The sequence below is a fragment of the Elgaria multicarinata genome, chromosome 3 (genome assembly GCF_023053635.1).
Source record: "Elgaria multicarinata webbii isolate HBS135686 ecotype San Diego chromosome 3, rElgMul1.1.pri, whole genome shotgun sequence".
Classification (NCBI taxonomy): domain Eukaryota; kingdom Metazoa; phylum Chordata; class Lepidosauria; order Squamata; family Anguidae; genus Elgaria; species Elgaria multicarinata.
In genome coordinates, this window is record NC_086173.1 from 80,927,695 (window position 1) to 80,943,143 (window position 15,449).

The 15,449-nt window shown below is 41.8% G+C and overlaps 1 protein-coding gene across 1 annotated transcript in view; it reads left to right on the plus strand.

The window, feature by feature from the left end:
• FNIP1 (folliculin interacting protein 1) overlaps positions 1-15,449 on the plus strand; it is a 103,593-nt gene that overhangs the window by 19,680 nt on the left and 68,464 nt on the right. The window lies entirely within an intron of this gene.

The following is a 15,449-nucleotide window of genomic DNA, read 5'->3' on the forward strand; positions in this document are numbered from 1 at the left end:
ACTACACTATGTTTTATAGTCCTGAAACCACTAAAACTGGAGTGATTCCATTGCAGTTGATTTCAGTACTTAACTCTCACTGTGCAATTATGATGGATTTACTGAGTACTGTTCACACACAGGGTTTGATCCAGGTATGTGGGTGAAACTGGGCTGTCAGTTCCTCTCCACAGCAGCACCTCTAGTCCCCTAGAAAATACTACAGAGGGTCTGGAGACAATGCTCAATGGGGTGAGATGTGGCACGTGGGGGGAGAGAGGCTCCACCAAAATTGGGCAGAGGCACATTCCATAAGTGGAGCCTTTATTTAATGTATGTCCTGCCTTTATGCCAAAGAATGGTGTTCAAGGTGGCTCATAGTAAAATCCAGATTGAAATCAAAATTTGAATTAAAACATAACATAAAAACAAATACATTAAAAACACAACAGTAAAAGAACTAAGCAGCACCAACCAATATAAAAAACCTGCAATGACTGACTTATCAGCCAAAGTCCTCTCTCTCTATTTCACTGTCGGCAGAAGGACAGAGAAGTGGCCGACCGAACCCTTCCGTCCCAATCCAACCCAGCATTTAGTATCCTAGATGCAGGACACGGAAGCTCTTATGGCCAGATACACAGTCACAAGCAAATTGATCATTTGTCTTGAGTTTAAAGTAGGGATATCTGCATAGGGAGAGAACCACACATGCAGCCATAGCTTTGCTCTCTATTTCAACCACTGCAGTCTCACTGCTGAAGAGCCAAGACTTTTTAAAAAACGAAACAGTGGGTTGTCTCTGGCAGGGAATCTCCTGCATCAAAAATAGAAAGTCAAGGTCTGGCTGTATGTGAGGTTCTCTTCTATATGTTCATGCTCCGTCTTTGGATTCCTGCCAAAGCAACATGAGAACCAGATTAAAAGGAATAAGATGTGCATACAACACCGGCACACACACTGCTGAAGAGTTGCACAATCTGATACAGGCATGGTATGGGCAGGTATAATCTTAGACTTCCTTTCTCTTTGGCTCTATGCCAGTGAGGTATAGTCTTGGTTTATACAGTCACTTGGCTGTCAATTCCTTTCCCATGGCAGAAGAGCAGACAAACACCTTCTTCTCTACCCTGCGTCAAGATACAGGGGTTTTATTTATATAGCTAAATGTCTGACTCTCTCTTTCACTTAGAGCTGTGTGTGTGTGCAAAGCATTCATATCAAATGTTGTCTGAGGTGTGTGCTGATAGAGGTGTCTTCCTATCCACTTTCTCCGCATTTTGTACACCTGCATCATGGCTCTCCCTACTCTCCTTTCTCCTTACTTCTTTCTAAGCTAAACAGCCCCAGATGGTTTTAACCTTTGCTCATAGGGGAGTTGCTCCAGTCCCTTGATCATTTAGTTGCCATTTTTTGCACGTTTTCCAGGTGTCAGTACATGTACAGCTTCCGGGCGCTCTTATTTCCTTAAACCTCCTCTTGTCATTCTCTCCCTTTGAAGTAGATTTTAAATTTTTTTCACGTGCTTTGTAAAGTAACATCTGTTTAACTATCTATTTAATTAATTAAAATATTCAGAAGGCAGACCCCCTTCCTCCTAATTATTTTGTCCCCATGCTTCCCTGTAGCCTAAGGAACCCTTCCTTGGCCTATTCCCTCCTTTATGTTGTGCTTGGCACCCATATGATCAAACCAGTCCATACTCCAGGAAATAAAGCCAGACTTCTCACTTGAGGGAATGGTATTAAAGGCAAAACTGAAGTACTTTGGCCACATAATGAGAAGACAGGACACCCTGGAGAAGAGGCTGATGCTAGGGAAAGTGGAAGGCAAAAGGAAGAGAGGCCGACCAAGGGCAAGATGGATGGATGATATTCTGGAGGTGACGGACTGGACCTTGGGGGAGCTAGGGGTGGCGACGGCCGACAGAAAGCTCTGGCGTGGGCTGGTCCATGAAGTCACGAAGAGTCGTAAATGACTGAACAAATAAACAACAATATATATAATATATATATTCTGTTTGTGCCACATACTCTAGCTTGCTAGCATCTTTATTGTGAAATAATACTAAGTGACAGACTGAAGAGGCATGGAGGTTTAAACAGACTGAAGAGGCATGGAGTGATTATGCAGGGAAATCTTTTTTAAAAAAGAAAAGAAAAAAATTAAGCCATCCAGGGATAGTTGACAAATTAAATCAATCCTACCTACCTCTCTCCCCTCCCCCTACACCGTTCCCTGCCTTCCAATAACGCAATCCTATAAACGACTCCTTGTAGTGCCTTTGGTTTGCTTTTGGTAGTACAGTCTTGCCAACAGTTTCCTTGGGGTTTCCTGTCTGGCCTCAAATGGCCAGGAAAGCCCTGCTAACATTTCTGAACTGTGGTGACAGGAAAGCTGAATATCCTGCCTCTTTCTCTGACTAGTGAGTTATTTTTATGTGAACACCTTAACATTTGCTGAGAGCTGCTCCCAGCTGCACTAGAAATTGTTTATTCTATTGCTCGGGGAAGGGAGAGTGCAAGGAGTTGTCATCACCATGCCAAGCTTCTGGTGAAGCCAACAATTTTGGCCTGAAATGGCATTGGTTTGAGCAGGCTGTTACTGCTGTTACTGTGGTGGCTATCTTTTATATATGAGAATACATTCTTAAATCCCCCAAAATGGTAATTGTTCTACAAAGAAATACATTGTGGGAAGTGTAACTCTCGAAGTGCCTTGGTAATTGTGCCCCATAACAATGATAATTGGTTAGAACTGGGTCATTGTTGAAGGCACTTAGAAAGCCCTGGGAGTGTGTTGAAAGTGATGGTTGATCCATCCTTTGGCACCTCAACCCACTTAGGATTGCTCTCTAAGACCTCTCAAGAGTCATAGATCATCAGGTGGATTACTAAACAGCCTTTGTTGACAATCTGATTTTCTTTTTAAGGTCTCTCTTCAGTTGAAACTCGAAGATCACAAGAAAGCCATTAGGCAGATACCCTCCTTCTGTAGTCAAAATCATTATGGATAATTACAGCTTTGTAATATAAAAGCTCTGCTGGATCGGGATTGTTGGAATGTGGCAGGATTGACTGCATTTTGTTCTTGGCTATGTGCTCGTCTGTGTGATGTCACTTGTTCTTGGCTTGTCCTTAAGTTATATAATAGTAAAGTTAAACTAAGTACTTTCTTGGTGTGTTTGTTCTATATTAATCTTAACCTGAAATAGTTTCAGGTCACTTAAGATACCTTAAATTGGAAAAAAAGTTTGATGTCCTCTTTGGATAACAGAGTGGTTAAGTGTGACATGTGACACTATATTACTGGAGCTCAGGAAAGTTCGTTATTTTGTCTTCTCTGCAAGCCCATCTGTGCATCTACCTTTCTAAATAAGGATGCATCGAGATAAGCAGTTGTGTTTTTTGCAAAATCCATTACTGACCTATACATTTGCAAGAGGTCCAATCTGTACCACAATATCTGTACCTATTTATTTATTTATTTATTACATTTTTATACCGCCCAATAGCCGAAGCCCTCTGGGCAGTTCACAAAAATTAAAACCATAATAAAACAACCAACAGGTTAAAAACACAAATACAAAATACAGTATAAAAAGCACAACCAGGATAAAACCATGCAGCAAAAATTGATATAAGATTAAAATACAGAGTTAGAACAGTAAAATTTAAATTTAAGTTAAAATTAAGTGTTAAAATACTGGGAGAATAAAAAGGTCTTCAGCTGGCGATGAAAAGAGTACAGTGTAAGCGCCAGGCGGACCTCTCTGGGGAGCTCATTCCACAGCCTGGGTGCCACAGCGGAGAAAGCCCTCCTCCTAGTAGCCACCTGCCTCACTTCCTTTGGCAGGGGCTCACGGAGAAGGGCCCATGTAGATGATCTTAAGGTCCGGACAGGTACATATGGGAGGAGGCGTTCCTTCAAATAACCTGGCCCCAAACTGTTTAGGGCTTTGAATGTCAATACCAGCACTTTGAATCGGGCCGGACCTGGACTGGCAGCCAATGAAGTTGTAAAATGTCTGGCGTAATGTGGTTTCGTCGGCCAGTCCCTGTTAGTAAACGGGCTGCCCTGTTTTGTACCAGCTGAAGCTTCCGGACCGTTTTCAAAGGCAGCCCCACGTATAACGCATTGCAGTAATCCAAACGAGAGGTTATCAGAGCATGGATAACTGTAGCTAGGCTATCTCTGTCCAGATAAGGGCGTAGTTGGTATATCAGCCTAAGCTGATAAAAGGTGCTCTTTGCCACTGAGTTCACCTGTGCCTCAGGTGACAGTTCTGGATCCAAGAGCACCCCCAAACTACGGACCCGATCCTTCAGGGAGAGTGCACATCATGGGAGGTGATTAGGTTTTGTTTGTTTGTTTTGTTGTTGTTGTTGTTGTTGCTGCTGCTGCCACTACTGCCAGTCTGCTTTGGTAACTGGACCCCCTGGTAATGATGTCAGTGCACCTTGACCCCTTCCCCCTATATATGTATGTTCAGAGGAATGTCAGAACATTTGCAGCTAAAGTGCAGAGGGACAATTGTGGAGACTCCGCACTTCTTAAGAACCGCCACCCCCCCCCCCCAAGGAACGTAAGCCTGCATGTTGAGGAGACAAGGATGATGGATGAGACACGTGTATATATAAGAAAGATATCGGATTAGTACTGGGACTGTGAGGAAGAAAAGTGGAATTAAATGTAACCACAGTGCATCTTTGGATGGATCCTAAGTTAGAAGAATCAGATGCTGTGATAAGAAGCCCAAAATACTATACCAAGTTCTAGTAGTATGGAGTCATTAACGAAAGGTGGAACTAGGCATTAACCAAACCTCAGGTTTGCTACTGAAAACAGCAGCCCTGTGTCTAGTTCTTCCTTCTTTCCCCCATGCTGTTTTTCTAACATTGTGCATATCCCTACTCCACATTGGTGGCTGCCGTGGAATTGGAAAAGGCAAGGAAATGCATGCCATGATATTCTCAAAACATAGATTTTGTTACTATTTGTTACAATGGAAAGGAGGGGGAAATAGAGATTTGGTACTGTTTTTAGTGGCAGTCCTCTGTTTTTGAGTTATATTGTAACAGGAATATTATTGGGAGAACAGTTGTATGTTTATAATTCTGTGCTAAAATATTCCTATGGAAAGGCTGTAGCACAGTGGTAGAGCACCTGCCTTGCATGCAGAAGGTCCCAGGTTCAATCCCTGGCATCTCCACGTAGGGTGAGGAAAGAATCCTGCCTGAAACCCTGGAGAGATGTTGCCAGTCAGTGTTGACAATAATGGGCTTAGATGGACCAAAGGTCGGACTCAATATCAGGGCAGTTTTCTAGGTACATCAAAAACACTCTCATTCTGTAGACAGAATAAATATATGTGACCAAATCAGAATTTTTGAAATTAATAGTCCTGGATACATACAGTATATCACCCAAAGTCAAGCATTTTTTGCATTCTGATAATTTCGGTAGGAGGAGAGGTGAGCATGTTCTTAAACTGGGTTATGCCCTCGGTTTCTCTTTCCTTTTCTTACATAACGTCTGAAAAAATAATAATTGTTCCACATATTTCACCAAGGCCTGGAAAACGCTGCTTCAGCTCCTACAATATTGGTGTGTTGAAGTAGAGAATACTCAGTCGGATTGCACAAGCTGGCAATCATCTTTTGCTGGTGAAAGAATATGCAAACATTTGAGCCTTGGGTGAGCCTCCCTTTAGACAGGAAGGAAAAGTGAAAGGCCTAGTAAACCAGCAGTGCGATCCTGCGCATGAAAAATAAGTCCCACTGAATTCAATGGGGCTCATTCCCAGGAAAGTGCCTAGGATTGCAGCCAAAGTGATTAAGGGTCTGACTGCATGTTTCAACCTAACCCAATCCACACCTCCCATAATGCAATGGATCAAGGACCTAATAATATCAACTTTTGAACGGGTGTTATTTAGACGCAACTTGCAAGTGGATATCTGGTCTGCTTTTCGTGAAACCTTTGCGTCAATTCCCCTCTTTTTTAATGAACGGTACATATGATGGAAAATGACAATAATCTTATATACATAATGTATGGGTTCCCCCCCCCCCCCGTTTTCACAATGTATTTTCTGTTCTGTTTATATTTGCAATATATATAAAAAAATCTTTTAAAAAATGTTCCAACCAAATCAACTAACAAAGTAAGTCAGGAACGAAAGGCAAGAAAGGATTCTTGCTCTACCAGGGAATTGTTTGAAGCACCAACTGAAGTTACTTTTTGCAACACACTGAAAAATCCAGCAAAGTCTGTGCCCTTTACCTTTGGGGGACTGCGTTTCTGTCTTTTGCTTTGCTAATACAGCAAACTGGCAGAACAGGCATTACCATTCCTTTGAGGTTAGACCTTGCATCCTTGTTTGCTCACGTCTCACTTGTGTCTCATGACTGAATGAATCAACACCTAATGAAGCAGTCACATGAGGGACAGAGTCAAACAGGACTCTGATACAGTGATTGTTGTGAATCTTGGAGCGCCTTGCTTGCCGCTTGCTTCAGCCTCTTGCATGAAAGCCTGGGTCATAATAAAGGGGACCCTTTTTAAATTCTTCCTGCTTCACCTCTTCCAGTCCCCTTAATGATTAATTGTATCAGGGCACGGAAAAATAAACTTGAGTTTAATCTAGCAATGCCAGAGAAATCCAAATAATCAATGACACATATATGTTCAGGAATGGCTCTGAAATCCTTTTCAAGTCTAACATTTGATGCTTTACCTGACATTTGGGGTGGGGGGTGGGGCCCCACTGAGAGAATTAGCGGCAGAAAAGTAATATGGTTTGCCTGTTCCAACTAGGAAAAAAGGTATTCCAAATGGGCTTGGTCCCAAATGACCCCTACTGCAGACTGGAGCTGCAGTCCTTAAAATCCCCTGATGCAAGTCCCCATTTGTTCAAATCAGGTTGCACCAGCACAGTGCCCAAAAATCTTTTCCTAGCGGTGGCCCCTCCCTCCCCCAACTGCCACCAGAAGGGCATCTGAGGAAACATCTTGCCCCGAGGGGATGGGAGAAGAAACATATTAAGCTCGAACTCAAGAAAAAAGAAACTGCAAAATACAATAAAAGGAAAAGAGGGACAGGCCAACCCAGAAGGACAATAGATGCAATGCAAACCTGAGCTCGGTTGCTATATTTCTTACCATCGGGGCCACTGAATCACAGCTATGTTTTTCCTCCCTACCAATCCCTTTCCTTGTGTCTCATGTCTTTGAGAGTCTGAGGGACTGTCTAATTATTATTTCTTATAAGCCACTCTGGGAGCCTTTTGACTGAAGGATGGGATAAAAATGCTTTAAACAAACAATAAGTTTGTGTGCTTAGTCCAAATAAGATAAGCATATGCACACAGAGACCATACTCCCAACAATGGGATTATTTTCACGTTAGCTCCTTCCTAATGATACATTTTATTTATTTATTTATTTATTGCAGTTTTATACTGCCCAATAGTTGAAGCTCTCTGGGTGGTTCACAAAAGTTAAAACCATCAGACACGTGATGGGTTGGGCCTCGTAAAGTGTTGGTTTAGATTGCCTGTGATATGCACACAATCACTAGCTAAACTGCAGTAAACATGCTACGTGTTTTCATCGGTGCCCTATGGAATCCCTTTTTGTGGTTTTGCTGGCCATAGTTCTGGGAGTGCCGTCTATCTAGGATTAAGGAGGGTGGTACTAATGTATTTTTAAGGGCTCTATTGCAAAAAAATGCTGTGGTAGTGGGGTTGGTTTTCCATTCAGGATTCTGCCTGCCTGTCTGCCTGCCTGCCTGCAATAATGTGAGAGGAATGCAGCCACTTAAAAGTTTACTACGTGGCATCCGTAACTACTATGTGGGCAGGTAGCTGGCTGTAGCCTCTGACCATGTAATTAAACCTAGAGTTGTTATACTTCTGCTTTGCAATTTGGGGACAGAGAGAGGTAATTATATTGAGTTAAGCCATTTCATATTCCCAAATAGATTAATGGGTGAAAGATAGCCTTTGCTTCTAATAATAAATGATAACATATCCTATAGAACAAAAGAAAAGCTATCTAAAGGGGATAATGCCATTCCTTCAATACCCTTCAAAAGAAACTTATAATATGAAATATGAAAGTTATTTAAATTTCAGTCATTCACAGCACTATTTATACATGTCTAGTGAGAAGTAAATCCCATTGAATTCAATGGGACTGACTCCCTGGTAAGTGGGCACCGGTTTTCAGCCTTAATTCATCTTCTTATCACTTGAGACTAGTGGCCAGTGGATTAAAGACCTTGAAGCAGTTGAAAGTCCCAGTCATTTTGAAAATGGTGTGTTTTTAACACAATAGATGATATTATTATTATTATTATTATTATATTTGCAATACTCCTTCTTTTCTGGTGGTGCTGGGTGAAATGTAAGAACTAGTGTCATATTTTACATTTCTAATAGTATCAACTTCCCAATACTCTGTAACAGTCTCTTTCCAAATCTGACTGACAAATACTTGTCTAGAGATTGATTTGCTTCTCAATTATCACCCAGTCACAAGTACAGCCCCTTTAATCAATTATATGGGTACTGATTACAGCCAAGGATTGCTTGCAGATTTCTTTCAGCCATTTCGCTTTCACAGGCAAGGTCATTTCCCATATTCGATTTGACTAGTGAGTGCTGCACGGGTGTGTCAATTATTCCCTTTCTAAACGGGTTGCTTCCACCATTGTGGCAACAGCGGACTACTCTGGGGCTCTCCGAGCATATGGCTTTTATAATAATGTTTGTTAAAAAACAGTTATAGAAAAAAAATGCCAAAATCAAGAACCCCTGTTCATGCAAAGCACTATAAGGAAGATTTCACACCCTAGAAAATGGAGGAGGAAGTCCTAAATCTAGCCACAGGGTGATACTCCCTGGGAACTAAATCAACTGCATAATTTCCTCATACCTACATGTTTCTTTGTTTGTTTGTTTGTTAAACAAAAACTACTTCAAGTTATTTAATCTGGGGCCTTGATAACAGGGCTGGGACCGCAAAAGTCCCTGTCTTAAGCACATTGGCCCTGTTCAGAAGACACCTGAAACCATGGCTTTAACCATGGTGGTTAAGGCAGAAAGCCAGGCTGTGTTCAGAAGACACCTTAAACCATGGCTTTAACCACAATGAATAAAGCTAAAAGCCTTATTCAGCGTAGTTAAAGCCATGGTTGAAGGAGTCTTCTGAACGGGCCCAATGTGAGTTTGACATGCCTTTCAGTGGTTAATTTTTAAATGTTTTGCTCTCATGTAATCTTCCCAACCTGGTGCCCCTCCCGTTGTGGTTGACTACAATTCCCATGCTGTCTGGAATTATGGCAGTTGTAGTCCAACAGGCATCTGGAGAGTATCAGGTTGAGGAAGCCTGTGCCAGACTCATGTGATCTGTTAAATGTGCTTTCTTTTCCCTTTCCACCAAAAGACAGTATTGTGAACATTTAATGGGTTTGCTACAGCCCTGCTTAGTCTTTTATAGGACTCTAGTGGTGCTAATACCAAAGCGTCCAACTATACAGGCAGACTAGCCATTGGCAACCCCAGCCTGGATTTACTGCTCGTGCAAGTGTTACACTATGGGTCTTTTTTCTCGACCAGTCAGAAGACGGCGTGCAGCTATTCTGCCTTTTCTCCTTAGTGGATTTTTTTGTGGAAAGGAAAAAGACAGAAGCAGCATTTGGAAAACATAGGAGGCTTACAAGTGGGGTACCTCCTCGACTAGATCCCCCCCCCAAAGTCACATGAATGAGTCCCAGAGATTGCACCATAAAATCCTCATCTGCAGCACAAGGGAGCATATGCCGTGCATTACCTGCATTGGTGTGTGATTTAGGTCCAGGAAATCTGTATGATCAGCTGGAGACCGCAGCGCGTAGAAGTGAATCCACTATTTCTTGATCGGCCATTTTTCCGAATCCCTTGAATGAAGGGGTTGGGATACTTTATGGCTATGTGCTAATTTTAAATGGGCCCATGGCCTACCCACACAGCAACTGTGCAGGGTTGAATCTGTGCAGTCTTTCTCTGAAACACTCCCATGTGTTTCTGAAAGTGCAAACGTGGGCCCACTTCCACACCCACATGTGCATGCACACAGAGCTTCATACGCACTCTCATTTTCTACACAGACGCAAATGAACGTTTGCAGATCAAGGCACAAGGCGTTCTGGACACATGCTTGTACACAAAAGAGGCACAGCCTCACAATGATCTCAGCAGACTGAGCCAATAAAACAAAGACTGGGAGCAGGCATGTGGAAAACAAGAGTGCATTTCTTTTCCCTCTCCTTGTCCCAGGAACAGTAGTGATAGCTTTTTCCTCAGAGCAGGATGCGTGGAAAACCACTAGCAGCTACTTCAGTCAGCTGAGGTGACTTCCTTATGGCAACAATCTCATTCCAAAGTGTCTGGCTCATGTATCTTCCCAGCACTATCCTTTCCTCCCAGAATATAGAAGAACTGTATTTGAATGGTAGACTTCCCCTAGAAAGTCGCAGAGTTTAGTCTTTGCATCCCCAGCTAAACAACCTCAGGTTAAAGACAAACAACTTTTAGAGATGCATCTGATGAAGCGGACAGGGTCCGTAGGAGCTTATTTCAGAATAAATGGCTTCATTTTTAAGGTGCCCCAAGCACTCCTTGTTGTTTTTGCTGTAAGGAAGGCTCACACGGCTACCCCTGCGTAAACGTTTACAGAGCAGTGGGGCCGCTTTGGAAGCAGCTTCACAGTGTACATTTCAAACATACCAATTTCTCCACAAGGTTGAGCTCGGAGGGAGCGGGAGGGGATGTGTTTGCAAGATGCAGCAAGAGTCAGCTGAAAATTCCGTTGATTGGCTGGTGCCTCTGAAGTCACAGATCCTGCAGCAGTTTTGAAATTCTTTCAAACCGGGGACCACCTATTTGTTTGCCACACTCATGATGGCCAGACCCCCCATCCCACCCCCCACCCTCCAGTGGATGTGATGAATCCCACTCTTCTCCCAAATTTCGAGCTGGAGGGGAAGTGGGGGGAACTCTGAGTTTCTGCCCTCTTCCTGAGCTTAGGGCAGGGGAAGAGGAATCCTGCATGATCTTGGGTCCTGTTCAGAGACTTTCAAGCACACACACACACCCCAGTTGGGGAAGGATCAGGGTCAAGGCTACCTCAAATTTTGGCTGGATATCACGCTCCTCTGTTTCTGGACTCTAAATTTTAAACGTTTTAAAGTGTTCACATTATTGTTTCTAAATAAGTCAAAAACTTTTAAAAGAGCACTTTAAAAACGAAAAAAGGTGGGAAGCCACCTGAAGCATGAGGGAAGTGGCAAAACCTATGGCTGTACTAGAGTCCAGTTGCCTCACAGGGAGTTGGGAAGCCTCTTCCTGAAATCCTGGGCAGCTGATTTCGAAACAATAGCAGCCTCCATGAACTCCTGTTTTGACTAAGAGCTGGTGCAGTTGGCCATTCTCATCTGTGCAAATGGCTGCTCAAGGAAGCATTCTAATAATCACCATGTAAATAGCAGTTTGACTCTAAGGATCTATGTCTGAATCTTCACTTGGTCAGGTTTTGCCCTGATTCCTTCAAAATGTCATCTTCAGTCTCATTCCTCACTAGATCATCTGAAAGCATAGCAGGGTTGCAAGCATAGAAGCGGTCTATTTCAATGTTCATTGTTTAAACACCACTTTCTAAGCAACATGGCTTCATTGGGGGAAAATGTTGAAATCCATCTGCAGGACATGGTATAGTTTCCAGAAAATGCAAGACTATAGAGCCAGCCTCATAATTTGTTTATTCCCACCCCCATCCTCCACTGTCGGCATGACCATCATGTGTATCAGCTTGGGAAAAGGCGAGTGAAAACAGAAGAGCAAGGCGATAGACTTCATTGGCTAGTGTTTTGAAAGAGTTACCTGAATTGCACACCGAACCAACCTACAAAGAAAAGTGTGTGTACTATTTGAAAATGTGACATGACATGTCAAGGCATTTCTCCACATGTCATCTTGAGATATACAGATAGCAACTAGTATTTTTCCTTCCCCAAATCTTTCCATTAAATGTGCACACTGCACTATTCACACTTTCATTTTAATAGCTCTGGGGAAAGATTGGGTGCACAATAAAATAACTGTTTGGCTAGGGGGAAAATGCGCTGTTGTCTGGCAGTACCAGTTGGTATTATGTAGACTTGTTTGGTATCTATTTATAATAGATTGCAATGGGAACTGGATACAAAACAAACACTGGTGTTCCAGTATAGCTTAACCATGCATCGGATTCTTTCTTGGCTAGTTTATTTTTACTCAGCTATCTTTAACATTCATTCAGCATCAGGCTCTTTTACAGAAAGCGGTATCTTCTCTAGTATCGATCGATGATAACTCATGTACTATGTGGATAGGAAGAGAGCTTTTTGTAAAATGTTTTTTGAACTTTTGAGGCTTGGAGAATGAAACTTTTATCTAAACCTTTGCTTGCACCCAACATCCATTGATTTGATGATAGGACATTTTATTTATGATTGTTTTTACAGGATCAAGCTACTAGTTGATCCTGCAAAAACAGAAGATAACGTTTTTAATAATCTTGCAAGAATCTGTCAATATTGTTCATCTGTGCATTGAACCAGTTTTGTTTTTGCTTGTCCTCTTTTGGGATCACAGTAATGTATATAAGAGATAGCGTTTTTGTAACAACCTGAGTGTCATCTGCATCTTTCCTGTTGTTAGTTACACTGTTTGTATTTTCTGAGGCTGGTCTTCATTTCTTAGAGCTTTAGTGGAAATCCATTCGCATATTTTCCTGGTCATTTGCTACACAGCAGTTGTGTCTCCTTTTTAAAACCTCTTTTATGTGCATGCATATTAGAGTGAGGTAATATGGAAACTTAGTCCTGTAAATAAATATTTACATAATAGATTGAGCTCACTAACTTCTCACCATTACATTGCTCAAGAGAGAAAAGGTCACTTTTGACATCACTAGTCTTTTGACAGCAAGTTATGCACTTGCAGATAACATGGATTCATTTTGGGAATTTGGGTGTCACTGAATATACGTAGGTTTGCGTTCTTTACTAGCAAAATATTAGACAGAGTTAAGCACTTTAATGTGCCATTGATTTAAATGGAACCTAAAAGTTTTTAACTTTGGCAGGATTGTGCCCATTAGAGATAACTACTAGCCCAATCCATTGGGGCTGGGGCAGATCCATTCTGAGGATTTAGGATACTTCAGACAACTAGAAGTTGGAGCACTTTGAAGATCTAAATCCTATAAACCTGTACTAATCCAGGTATAGTTCACTGTAATGAAATTAAACAAATGCAGAAGTGATTGAATTCACAATGCTTTGGGCTTTATTTTAAAAACTGAATTATTCAGTACACTGCAAAGAAACACTTTGGTCAAGAATCAAAGAATCTAAAAACATTTTGGATTTGGGTGTATCAAATAGCAGCCTACAACACTGACGAATACTGGTGGAAGAACACTGGTGTTCTTCAGTGGAACCCATCAAAGCGGTTATAAAATCTTTTAGATAGAATCTTAAAACTTCAAAACTCTGTGGTTGGCATAATCCAGCTACACTGAATTTACAAATAGAAAATTACTGGTGAACATAGACATGCACAAAGGGTGTGCCCAGGCACACCCTAATTTCCTGGGGTCACCTCTGCTTTCCCGCACCCCCACTGCTTGAATTGGGGCTTTTAAGGAGGATGGGAAAGTGCCGCCACTATTAGCATCCCCGGGTGAACTATACACTTTCCAGAGGCTCCGGAAAGCATGCTTGCTTGCCCTTCTCTGCGCCAATTGCGGCCTTTAAGGTGCACACCCTAATGAAATGAGCTGTGCATGCCTATGCTGGTGATGTGAGGTTTCTAACAAAGACTAGTTTGCACATAATGCTAACCCATGTTTATTTTGTTGAATTCTGGGTTGTTGTGATGTGCAAATCCAGCCATGCTAACAGCTACAAACAACACAAAAAGAGAAGTCATTTTTTTGGTCAGCTTGTGAACTCTGGGTTGTTTAAACCATGGATTGTCATTACATGTAAACCCAGAACCATGGATTGTTCATGGGTTGTTTTACCAGGCTATAGAGGTAACGAACAAGAGTGGTTTTTTTAAAAAAAAACCCATAGCTGCTCTTCATCCCAGCACAATAGTGTTGAAAAGGCATTTGAGATACTGGGAGGGAGTAGATGAAGGAAGAGGGAAACAAATAATCCAGGGATTGAGAAAACAAGCCATGGTTTGTTAGATTGTCTGCCGGACAAACCCTGGGCAGGGCAACAAACCATGGATTAAATAAACCATGGGTTACTGTTATGTGCAAACTAGGTCAAACACTGTCATATACTGTATAAAATTGAGAAAGACTTCTCACAGAAAATTTTGACATTTTACAAAATATATTTATGCAAAAAAGATTGCCATTTAACATGTTTCCGTTCTGCCCCTGCCACATCCCCATATAATAAAGTAACTACATTTTAACAAATAACCAACTTGTACTTTATTGGATTGACAAGAGTTTAAAACTAAAGCAAAGTTAATTGTGTTTTGAACTCCCTCCTCCTGAGATTCTAGCACATCATTTTCATTTTTTGTGTGTGTTTTAAGGTGGCAAAGCAGTTAATTTTTCTCCCAAAAATGTAACTCTCCCCCTCTACTCTCTCTCTCCTTGGTGTTTTTTTTTTTTTTTTTTTTGAGAGAAATGGTGGTTTCAAGCTAATGGCTTGATTTTTCTTTCGCTTTTCCTCTTAGAATTTTGTCTTGGAATTAAATATCAGTAAGAGGTTTTGGGAAAGATAAACTATACCACCGTTGGGGCTGCAATCCTATACACAGTTGGGAATAAGTCCCATTGAACGCAGTAGGACTTGCTTCTGAGTAGATATTGCAAGATTTTAGGTCAAGCCCTCCAAGATTTGCTTTTAGAATCACATTCCAAGATTTGCTTTTATAATAAAATTCCTAGAACAGCCCTCCTTCCATATTTGCATGATGCCCCAAGAGCAGTTATGAAATCTTGTTTACAACCCAGGAGCCAGGCAGGGTCTCTAAGTGGGTCTTAAGCTGTACATTGCCATCCAATTGTCTCTGCAGTTTCTGGGGTTTCACTTGTAATATTAATGAGCCTTTGGAGAAGCAAACAGTGCTTCCTTTGTTCCTATAGAAGATCCAGGCTGGGCAGGGCTGGAGGGTGAAGATTTCAGGGTGGGGAAAAATAATCATCATCATCAAGCTATCTCTTCTTACTTTAAAATCAAACTTACTGGGCTTCTGTTCCAGTCTGTGCCAGAGCTGTACAAAGGGGGTGGGGGGAAAGCCATAAACGAGAAGCGTATCCCCCCCCCCACGCTTTGTGCTACATAATAAATCAGGCACCCAGTCAAGAGCCCCGCTCAGTTAAACGGTTAATGGCCTTATTTTCATGGCGAAATCT